This window comes from Ricinus communis, unplaced genomic scaffold, assembly GCF_019578655.1.
Source record: "Ricinus communis isolate WT05 ecotype wild-type unplaced genomic scaffold, ASM1957865v1 Ctg23, whole genome shotgun sequence".
NCBI lineage: Eukaryota > Viridiplantae > Streptophyta > Magnoliopsida > Malpighiales > Euphorbiaceae > Ricinus > Ricinus communis.
Genome location: NW_025963457.1, coordinates 2,501 through 15,000, shown reverse-complemented (window position 1 = coordinate 15,000; position 12,500 = coordinate 2,501). Strand labels below are relative to the sequence as shown.

Here is a 12,500-nt window from a genome sequence, read left to right as displayed (position 1 = left end):
AATTACAAAAAAGTTTGATTTGACCCCTCCTTTAATTTTTGTTTTCTTTATTTGTATTTTGCATTTTCGGAACTTAGGCTTATATTGAATTTTAATGTGTTTCGCAACCCGGAAAGGATTCGGGGGGGGGTCATTTTCATTTCATTTTGTATCTGAAACAACTAGGTTCAAGAGATGAGAGAATTAAGGATACCTACCAAAAAACTAATCCAATCCATAATGATGTACCGGAAATACAACATTTTATTACTCGACCAACCATCAGGAGAAGAAAAACAACGGGTACACTAATCAATAAGATTGATGAAGTAACAATTAATGCAAAACAGCCAATTTGGAAGCAATAGTGTGTTTAATCCTCCAAGCTACCAACAAAAGAACTATACCATTTGATCCCTCTATCAGTCAAAAAAAATTGTAAAAAAATGCATCATGGGGGATTGTGCCATGAATCCATTGATTCTATATGACTTATAACCACCCTTTCCCATTTTATGCCCATTTTATGGGGTCAAGAGTCATTTTACTTCACAAATGGTCATGCTAGATCCTGCATCTATCTCTATATTACAGATAGATAAATAGACTTATCGACTTACACCAAATATCTTTCTCCAAATATCTTTCTATAGTACAGTGATGGTATCAACTCCGATGGCCGTGTTCTATTCTATTCGGCAGAATAAAAATAAAATAGTAAAATAGAAATTATCTTTCGGAGAGATGGCCGAGTGGTTGATAGCTCCGGTCTTGAAAACCGGTATAGTTCTTTGCGAACTATCGAGGGTTCAAATCCCTCTCTCCTTTTCTCGATGAATAGATTTATGTCTTTATTGGTTTTGACCGGCCCAGTATCATAAATGTAAATGGCTCGGCTAGATGGGATAGCCGAGCCAGAAAAAAATAGATTAGATCTAAATGAATTGAAAAGAAAGGAAAAAGGAATACTTTTTAAGATCGATTTAACTATTGGATCTCTTGTCTCAGTTAGTTAAGAGGAGTCATGGAAAGAACGGGTTCAAAATCACGATCAATTCCCTTTTCAAATCCTGCTGCAGCTGCACGAGCCCTTCCCGCGTGCCATAAATGACCTACGAATAGGAAGAACCCTAGAACAAAATGAGAGGTAGCTAACCAACTTCTAGGAGAGACATAATTGACTGCATTGATTTCGGTAGCTACGCCACCTACAGAATTTAACGAACCTAAAGGCGCGTGGGTCATATATTCTGCGGAACGGCGTTCTTGCCAAGGTTGTATGTCTTTTTTCAACCTACTCAAGTCCAAACCATTTGGACCTCTTAGAGGTTCTAACCAAGGAGCACGCAGATCCCAAAAACGCATAGTTTCGCCTCCAAAAATAACTTCTCCGGTAGGCGAACGCATTAAATATTTACCTAACCCGGTAGGTCCTTGAGCAGATCCACGTTAGCCCCAAGACGTTGATCTCGAACTAGAAAAGTAAAAGCTTGAGCTTGAGAAGCTTCTGGTCCAGTAGGCCCGTAAAACTCACTAGGGTAAGCGGTATTATTGAACCAGACAAAGCAACAAGCAATGAAACCAAAAACGGATAAAGCACCTAAACTATAAGACAAGTAAGCCTCTCCAGACCATACAAGTGCACGGCGAGCCCATGCAAAGGGTTTGGTTAAGATATGCCAGATTCCACCCAGTATACAAATGGAACCTAACCATACATGCCCTCAATTATATCTTCCAAATCGTCCACACTAACAATCCATCCTTCTCCTCCAAAAGGGATTTTAGTAAATAACCGAAAATAACACTTGGGCTAAGGGTTAAGTTAGTAATTTTCTTACATCTCCCCCCAGGAGCCCAGGTATCATATACGCCCCAAAATAAAGAGCCTTGAATACTAGAAGAAAAGCACCTATACCTAGCAAGATTAAGTGAATACCTAAAATTGTTGTCATTTTATTTCTATCTTTCCATACATAACCAAAAAATGGAAAAGATTCTTCAAGAGTCTCAGGACCCAGAAGTGCATGATAAATACCGCCAAAGCCCAATACTGCGGAGGAAATTAAGTGAAGTACGCCAGATACAAAGTATGGAAAGGTGTCTATAACTTCCCCACCAGGGCCTACCCCCCAACCTAGAGTAGCTAGGTGGGGAAGTAAAATTAATCCTTGTTCATACATTGGCTTCTCTGGTACGAAATGAGCCACTTCGAATAGGTTCATTGCTCCGGCCCAGAATACGATTAATCCAGCATGGGCTACATGGGCTCCCAGTAGTTTACCGGATAAATTGATAAGTCGGGCATTCCCAGCCCACCAAGCGAAACCGGTGGTTTCTTGGTCACGACCGGCTAAAGATAAAGTTCCATTAAAGAGCGTTTCCACGTGGTAGAACCTCCTCAGGGAATATAAGGTTTTCATGAGGCTGATCTTGAGCCGCCATCCAAGCCCGAATACCTTCGTTTAAGAGAATATTTTTAGTGTAGAAAGTCTCAAATTCAGGATCTTCCGCTGCACGAATTTCCTGAGAAACGAAGTCATAGGCACGTAGATTCAGAGCCAGACCGACTACTCCAAGAGCGCTCATCCATAAACCGGTTACGGGTACAAATAACATAAAGAAATGTAACCAACGTTTATTGGAAAAAGCAACCCCAAAGATTTGAGACCAAAAGCGGTTAGCGGTGACCATTGAATAAGTTTCTTCAGCTTGAGTTGGGTTAAAAGCACGGAATGTATTTGCACCATCACCATCTTCAAATAAAGTATTTTCTACAGTAGCACCATGAATAGCGCACAGCAGAGCAGCGCCCAATACGCCAGCAACTCCCATCATATGAAATGGGTTCAGCGTCCAGTTATGAAACCCTTGGAAAAGAGGATGAATCGAAATATAGCTGCTACACCAAAACTAGGCGCAAAAACCAACCAGACTGACCTAGTGGATAAATCAGGAATACAGAAACAAAAACAGCAATTGGACCAGAGAATGCGATTGCATTATAAGGTCGCAATTGCACAGATCAACAAGTTCAAATTGACGTAACATAAAACCTATTAGCCCGAAAGCACCGTGGAGAGCAACAAAAGTCCACAAACCACCTAATTGACACCAACGAGTAAAATCTCCTTGTGCTTCAGGACCCCATAGTAATAACAAAGAATGTGCTAAACTATTAGCAGGAGTAGAAACTGCGGCGGTTAAGAAGTTGCAACCTTCAAATAGGAACTGGCCAATCCGTGGGTATACCATGAGGTTACAAAGGTTGTACCTGTGAACCAACCCCCTACGGCGAAATAGGCACAAGGAAAGAGCAATAGACCGGACCAACCTACAAAAACGAAACGGTCCCTCCGTAACCAGTCATCCATAATATCAAATAAATCATTTTCGTCTTTGGTAAATTTACCAAGGGCTATAGTCATAGTGATCCTCCTATTCAACTACTTCAACCATTTCCGAACACCTCATAGCATTTTCAGGGCCTTTGAAGCTTCTATCATTTATGTATGATTTGATTTCTTGTACACTGCCCTTTCTAATTTCTAATGGGTTTCGAAGAAAAAAATTCTTTATCGGTCCATAACCTGACTTAGGTAAATTCATGAATTCAATTCAGTTATTCTTTTTATAGTCTTAATAACCATATGAACCATGAATTTTTATGACTCATCAAATCAATCAGATAGATGAATTTTTAAAAGCACTGTTCAAGGAACAAGTGATCCCCCTCTCCTTACTAGTGGATCCTCAGACTTATTTCTCTCATTCTATCAAACTAATCTTATTCTTGGATCTTGTTCGTAAGATTTCTAAAAATCAATATTTTTACGTATTCTTCTAATTTCTATATGCATTAAACTGTTACAGTATCCTATATTTTATTATTTTATATTTTATTCTTTCTCGCCAACTTTCTTATATTTTCTTTTTGCCATTTTTGTTATATTTCTTTTTACTTCAGATAAAATAAAAAGAAATCAGATAAAATAAATAAAAAAAAACCAGAATATTTTGTAGGTCAAAGCAAGAAAGACGCTTCGAATAGTTTTTATTTACTTGACTTTATATCTGTCAGAAGAAGAATGAATTTTCCTATTATTAAATTCAATACAATATTAAATAAATAGAAAACTTTAAATGAAAGGATTTAAAAATGAAAGTATTTTTCTCACACCTATTCTACATTACATTGTCGGAATAAAAATATTGTATGTATCGATACCAAAATATTTGGTACAGGAAGCCATGATCTGATAGATATATCAATCTTATTATATAAATCCTATATACCTATAAATAGCAATATAAATTGATTTTGTGTCCTGGAATCAAAGAAAGATATTTAAAAGTATCTTCTATGTCTTATGTTATGACTTCGAATAAACTTTTCTATGGAGGAGGAAATAGTTATTTATTCCTATAGAATAACTAGGAGCAAGAAGATTTAATCAGAAATATCGACAGATTTTTGGAGTCCAAAACGAAATATGAAAGGAAGAAAAGCAGAGCTACTGTTTCAATTTCATCTATATCGAATTTTACTATCAGAATAGTAGATATAGTTATGATGCAATAAGTTAGGTCCACTTACTTTTCTTTTATTGATTTCTAATATAATCTTTAGAATTGATTTGATTGGAATAGAATAATGGAAAATAAGAAAATTTTGCGATTTAAGAGCCAATTTCTCATTATTCTGTTTAATATAATAAACAAATGTTCAACTTTATAACTATATTCTATAATATATTCTATAATTATATAATTATAGAATATATTTTTAATATAAATTAAAATGAATATTTTCTAACTATATGAAATAGAATATAATCAAAATATACTCTATTACTATTACTCTATTTTATATTTTATATGGTAAAATTTATATACAAAATCATTATAAAAATCATTATAATATTCGTTTAATAGAGTTTTAATAGAGTATTGATATGGTATAACTTATTATAATGTATAATGTTAATTTTCAAAAATTTCTAATTTCCATTTTAGAATTAATTTAAATTCTAGAGTTTCTTACTTTTTTTATGACAAATATCAACAATATTTCTATTCCCTCTTCAAATAGAAATATTATCAAATAGGAATATTATCGCAGGTTTTTCTTTTTATTTCTTTTTATTAAAATTAAAAAGAAAAAAGGCCAAAACCCTTATCGGATTTGAACCGATGACTTACGCCTTACCATGGCGTTACTCTACCACTGAGTTAAAAGGGCCCGTTTGATTCAATTCCTGAATGAGCTACTATGTGGATAAGATAGATCTATAGAAAAAAAAATAAGTAAATAAATAAAGTAAATCTATAAATCTATTTTAATATTTTAATATTATTTAAATATTTTAATATATTTTAATATAATAATTTGATTTTAATATAATAATATTAATATTTGATTTTAATATAATAATATTAATATTTGATTTTAATATTTTAATATATTTGAATATATTTATATTAATATATTAATATTTTAATATTAATATATATTTATATTATTATATTATAATATTAATATTATATTTATTTAATATTCAATTTATTAAATTAGAATATAATTCTAATATCTAATATATATATATAAATTAGAATCTAATATATATATAATTATATATAAATTTAGAATCTAATATATAGAATGAAATTAGAATATAATTCTAATCTAATATATAAAATTAGAATATATATAATATTCTAATAAATATTATATATTTATATATAATAAATTATTAATATTAAATTATAATAAAGATTAAATAAATATTATAATTATTATATATTATAATAAAAATAAAATATAATATAAATAAATATAATATAATATAAATAAATTATAAATATAATATAAATAAATATAATATAAATAAATATAATATTAATATAATATAATAATAAATATATATATATAATATATAATAAATTATAATAATAAAAATAAAATTATAATAATAAATATATATAATTAGAATAATAAATATATAATATATATAATAAATTATAATAAATATTATAATAAATAAATATTTATTTAAATAAATAAATATTATTTATATTATTTAAATAAATAAATATTAAATAAATAAAATAAATAAATATTTTAATCTAAAATATAAAATAATAACATTATTTTTAATACTATTATTAGATATTAGAAAAATTAGATTATTCTAAACATGGAATATTATTATTCTAATTTAGAATTCTATTCTAAATTCATAAATTCTAATAGAAACTAATATAAATTAGAATAAGTATATTATACATACTAAGTATAGGAAGTAGATTCATAGTAGTTCATTTATAAGCGAAAGGTTTGATTTACCTAGTGAGTTTAGACTAAACTAGTGAATATAGGTAAAAAGAGTTTATTGATATTGAATTTGATAAATATAAATATCAATGTAATGAATTTATCAAGGCCGAACCTCACCACCGAAATTCGCTTGATTGATACATGTATTTAGCAATTCAACATAGATCCAAGATATTTCATCGAATCGCTGATGAAAAGATTCTATTTGTCCCTCAACCAAATTCTTAAAATCAAATTGGATAACTTGTTGATGCCTATCCCTCTTCCCAGATTTCTCATTTGTTAAATTACTGGTTTAGTGTGAGAGAGATATGCCTATTTATCTTAACAATGAGTGAATTAATGAACGAAAGCGAAGAAGTAAGGTTTAACCCTATTTTCTGGTTTTCTGGCAGACCCGTTGAAAGAATCTTTCGTATTATTTCTATTTTTTTTTTTTCTATTTTGTTTTTATTAAATATTCAATTTGTACTAAATTCAAAATATATATATAATATTAATATATAATATTAATAATTAATTCTATTATATTACTAATATTAATAGAATTATGAATTCTAAATTCATTCTTTCTAAATTCATTCTATTTATATTTATTATATTTATATATTAATTATTAATTTTTTCTATTTTATTTTCTATTTATTTTATATTAATTTATTAATTCTTATTATTAATTCTTATTAATTTAATTCTATTTATTTTATTTATATTTAATATTTATTTATTAAATTAATTCTATTTAATATTCTTAGAATTATTGATTATTCTTAGAATGGATAATGGCGAATATAAGAATCACAAAATTCTATCGAATCATGAAGGGCGGAAAGATTCTTCGAATCTAGTCATACCATTTCGTTATATTGACAATTTCAAAAACTGTTCATACTATGAGCATAGTATGCTGGTGGTCGGGCAAATGCGCCCCATCGTCTAGTGGTTCAGGACATCTCTCTTTCAAGGAGGCAGCGGGGATTCCGACTTCCCCTGGGGTAGGGTATTACGAAAGGAAGTTGATCATGGATTCTTAATAAGTCTGGAATTGATTCTTCCTGGGTCGATGCCCGAGCGGTTAATGGGGACGGACTGTAAATTCGTTGGCAATATGTCTACGCTGGTTCAAATCCAGCTCGGCCCAATAATTCACTGATCCGCCATGAATGATATAACCCCTTTGTTCTCTCGAAATGCCTGATACAGAAAAAAAAAGTCATAATTTCGGATATATCTTTACCTGTTCTTTATTTGATTTGCTTTATTTTATTTAGTTTTTTTCTCATAAATTCTGATCTTGCTAATGATCTAGATTCAGATTTTGAAATAACGAAAAGCTGACTAGTACTCCCTATCCCTTTTAGCACTAAAGTGCATATCCATGTGGATATCAATATACTACCCCCGTTTCTGTTATATACAACGCGGTGATTCCAGTCTAAAACCGAAATAGTAAAATTTAAATAGTAAATAGAAGGGTATGAATGAAATCATAAGAATATATATGCTGTACACTTTCTTGTATTGCATTTCCGGGATTGTAGTTCAAGTGGTCAGAGCACCGCCCTATCAAGGCCGGAAGCTGCGGGTTCGAGCCCCGTCAGTCCCGACGGATCCAAATCCAATAATCTAATAAAAATACATTAATTCATCTTTCCCTTTTCTGCGAAGGGGACAAATAACATAATTTCATTCCCAAGGGACCATTTATTTTCTTTTCGTTTTACATTTCTCATCTAAGTAAATACAAATACAGGAATTTTCATTTTTCAACCAGTACTGATTGGTAGGGACATATGTGGATTAGTACAATTATTGGTAACGTTATATCCAAGATTCAAAAGATACTATACTGAGTTTGGTTTTTGATTACTCCCGACCCATATAATGAAATCGAATCAAGTACCATATCTTTTCCGGTAACGCATACACAAATGGAATTTTTATTTATTTGTATGTATGTATGTACGATACAAAATCAATTTAATTGCTTTGATAGAATCCTTTTAATCTTTATCTGAAAAGTCTCTTTTTTTGGCTCCGATTTTGTGTAATCTCAATTACAAATTTGAATTTGAAACAATCTATCTCATTCAAATTGCGCACTGAAGTTTTTATTTTTAATATATTCTATGCATTCCATTACCAAAGAATGGGGATATTAATAAAATAAATATCAAATAAAAAAAAGAAAGTAATGGAAAAAAAATTATCAATTGAATCAAGAATCCAGCCATTTTTGAATTCAGTATGGATAAACGATCTTTCTATGTTATACTATTCAATTCTCGACGATGAATCGATTTGATAACTCAGATATTGTTATTCATGATATTGATCAGACTCGATATCATCGAGATGGAATTCATCCCATTGAATTTAGAGGCGAAAGATTTTTATTTATTATCTCTATGGGATTAAATCCCGAGTTATTACGAAGTAAAGAAAAAGAAACGATGAGATTATGGAAGTAAATATTCTTGCGTTTATTGCTACTGCCCTGTTCATTCTAGTTCCTACTGCTTTTTACTTATAATTTACGTAAAACGGTTAGTCAAAGTGATTAATTTGAATGAAACTTGACTTCTTTGACTTCTTAGTTCTTATCAATGATTGAAGAAAAAAATGAAAAGTTCCTTTTTGAGTCTTAAATGAAATGAGCAGACTAGAATTAGCAGTATTCTATGAGATCCGATAGTATGATGAGAAATCTATTTCTTTCTATCATACTATCCATTTATTCTAGTGTATACAGTTGTACTATATAAAGATATAGGCTTAATCTAGATATAAATTAATCTATATCTATAATATCATCTCATATTCATATGTCTAGATATCAATTATCTATATGGAATGTCCATAACGTCCCAATTCTATTTCTTCATCTATTTGATTTGTGTTGATTCCAATTAATGCTCGAAGGCAGCTCTTACTCTTACTTTTAGGATTCTAATTCCTAGATTTCTGATTATTTAAAATATGAATCCTACCATGTACCGAAACAATAAAATCAATCAAAAGGAATTCTATAAAAAACTTTATAAAAAACTTTTCAGATTTCAGCGAAAGGATTAGTAAACCCTGCCGATTTTGAACCTTTGAATCATAATATGAAATGAGTCAAATCAATAAGGTATAGCACAAATCAATTTCTCTAAAATAATAAAACAAATACTAAACTAAGCACTAAGCAAGAAAATATCTTAGTATGCGTAGTATCTCATTGGAGAACCACTATGTCTATCTTATTTCCCATAAAAATTCACTTAATTTAATCACTTTTAATAACTAATAAAAGAACTGCTTTCGTTTCTCTTTGAACAGAAAAAGACAAAAAAGGGGGGGTTCTGTTCTTCCTCATTGTTCATATATAATTCTGGTAAGAACCAGTTTACCGAAATAGAAATTTAGGAAGAATTGGGTTGGAATAAATTTCCTATCGTTTGTATTCCCTTTCCTTTCGAAATATGAACACGAGAATCATTGAAATATTTGTTTGATTATGATTAAAGGCTATTATTCATATATTATTCATAGAATACATTACTTCGCTCGAATCAATATACTTTGGAAATGAAGATATGAAGATATTTTTAATTCAATTTCTAAATTTGGAAGAAATTAGAAATTGAATTAAATAATCAATATTCAATTTAATTATTAATTAATAAATTCAAAAATCTTTAATCTTTGCAGAACGATCTATAAAACAAGCGATAGAGTTTGATTTCTCAACTCAATTAGTAATACCCTAAAGTCCACTTCTTCCCATACTACGAGGCGAAGGGAAAATGTAAAGACTACCATTAAAGCAGCCCAAGCGAGACTTACTATATCCATGTGAATTATGTCCTCTATCTCTATGAATATGAATGAATTTTTCCATTATTGTTCACTAATAATAGTAGAATTGTTGGCACAGAGTCAAAAAAAGATTCTGTTCAATATAGTGATGAAAAAATCCAAAAATCCAATTAATTCAAAGTTCTTATCTTATTCTTATAAGATTGATAGTAGAATCGAAAAATGTTTAGTACAATTTTAGTACAAACAAAATAGCCAGCAATACCCTGGGAAGTATCAGTATCAAGAAGCCTTTTCCTCCGCGTACTTCTGTTGGGGCAAATTTGATAAGTTATATCAGCAAAAAGGGAATAAGATATTTTGCGTTTTTGTTGATCAGGCGACACCAGTTTGAACTGGGAAAAGTTTGCAGTCCCCACCTTACCACTCGGCCATGCCGCCAAAGGCAACACAAAATAGACGAAAATATTCCCACCCTTTTTTTTGCTTTTTTTATTTTTAGAGGAGGAGTTTCTTTTTCTTTTTGGATTGGATCTATCTTTTCCATTTATTTTGTATAGTATCTCAAAACACACACTATCTAAATTTTTCTATTATCTATTGGGAATGAAAGTCAATTTTCAGTCACAAACTCAAAATTAAGGACAAATTGGAACCATTAACTATTAACTGTGAATTCATAAACGATTCTTGGATTTCAATCGAAAATTGTATTTCTCTAATCCTAATGATATAAGAAAATAAAAATTGATACGTAACCAATCCGTATTGATTCTTTTCAATAAAAAAAATTCTTCTCAGTTTCAATTATAACAACAATTATGAGTATATATGAAGCCTAGAACATAAAATTTTATGCGGATATCTATCTTATCCGTCTATGATTCCTATAGGAAAATTTCTATTCAATGAGAAATGGAATATAAATTTTGATGAAACATGACATACGCTGTCAAAATAGAACTGCAGTAAAGGGAGAGACGTATATATAGTATAGATGGCTATAATTTATGGGATAGCTATAGTTATGCCCGCATATGTTTAATAAGCCTTCTTATGTTTGTTTTATGTTATGCACTTCAATCGTATTATATGAACTCGATTAAAAAAAAGATATAAAAAAATCTCTCTTCTATGCAAATTTTTTTGAACTAAACAATGAAATCCGCGAAAAAGCTAAGTGCTAAAAAAAAAATCAAAAAATCAACTTTATATTGTTTCGGATTATTGGTTTTCTCTCATCGAAGATTTAATCCCGAATTCAGTTATTTTATTGGTATCCAAGCGTATTGGAAATTGGTATCCAAGCGTATTGGAATATGTAATATCATAATAATGGTAGAAATTGAATCACTTTTTGTTTTGCTATTCTATACAAAATTTCATAAGTCTAAGGTAAGTGGAATTTCTCAATTCTTTTCCAGCTGTCTCTGTTGCAAATTCGAATTTGGGTATAAACTTCTCTTTATTCCTCCGTTCATACGTATTTCATACATTCCATATCTATGGAGATAGATAAAATTTTATGTGATTCTGTAAACAGAATATAAATTCCATCATTGCTAGATCGATCCATATAATTTGAGATGAAGAACGATCCAATACAATAATGGAATTTTTTAATAAACAGGAAATTCAAAATGCTCAGGGATGGGAAATGGGGAATGTCTACAATACCTGGATTGAATCAGATACAATTTGAAGGATTTTGTAGGTTCATTGATCAGGGCTTAACGGAAGAACTTTATAAGTTTCCAAAAATTGAAGATACAGATCAAGAAATTGAATTTCAATTATTTGTGGAAACATATCAATTAGTAGAACCGTTGATAAAAGAAGGAGATGCTGTATATGAATCACTTACATATTCTTCTGAATTATATATATCCATGGGATTAATTTGGAAAACTAGTAGGGATATGCAAGAACAAACTATTTTTATTGGAAACATTCCTCTAATGAATTCCTAGGAACTTTTATAATAAATGGAATATACAGAATTGTGATCAATCAAATATTGCAAAGTCCCGGTATCTATTACCGGTCAGAATTGGATCATAACGGAATTTCGGTCTATACCGGCACCATAATATCAGATTGGGGGCGAGTAGAATTAGAGATTGATAGAAAAGCAAGGATATGGGCTCGTGTAAGTAGGAAACAGAAAATATCTATTCTAGTTCTATTATCCGCTATGGGTTTGAATCTAAGAGAAATTTTAGAGAATGTGCGCTACCCTGAAATTTTCTTATCTTTCCTGAATGATAAGGAAAAAAAAAATTGGGTCAAAGGAAAATGCCATTTTGGAGTTTTATCAACAATTTACTTGTGTAGGCGGAGATCCGGTATTTTCTGAATCCTTATGTAAGGAATTACAAAG

General features: G+C 30.3%; 1 non-coding gene and 2 pseudogenes across 1 annotated transcript; 2 read left to right on the top strand and 1 right to left on the bottom strand.

The window, feature by feature from the left end:
- Positions 1-561: 561 nt before the first annotated feature.
- LOC125368929 lies at positions 562-3,616 on the bottom strand (annotated as a pseudogene).
- Positions 3,617-7,373: 3,757 nt separating this feature from the next.
- On the top strand, positions 7,374-7,457 carry TRNAY-GUA. The gene has a single exon. It is a non-coding gene; the product is annotated as a tRNA-Tyr (tRNA).
- A 4,303-nt stretch (positions 7,458-11,760) lies between these two features.
- Positions 11,761-12,500, top strand: part of LOC125368919 — a 3,177-nt pseudogene continuing 2,437 nt past the window's right edge.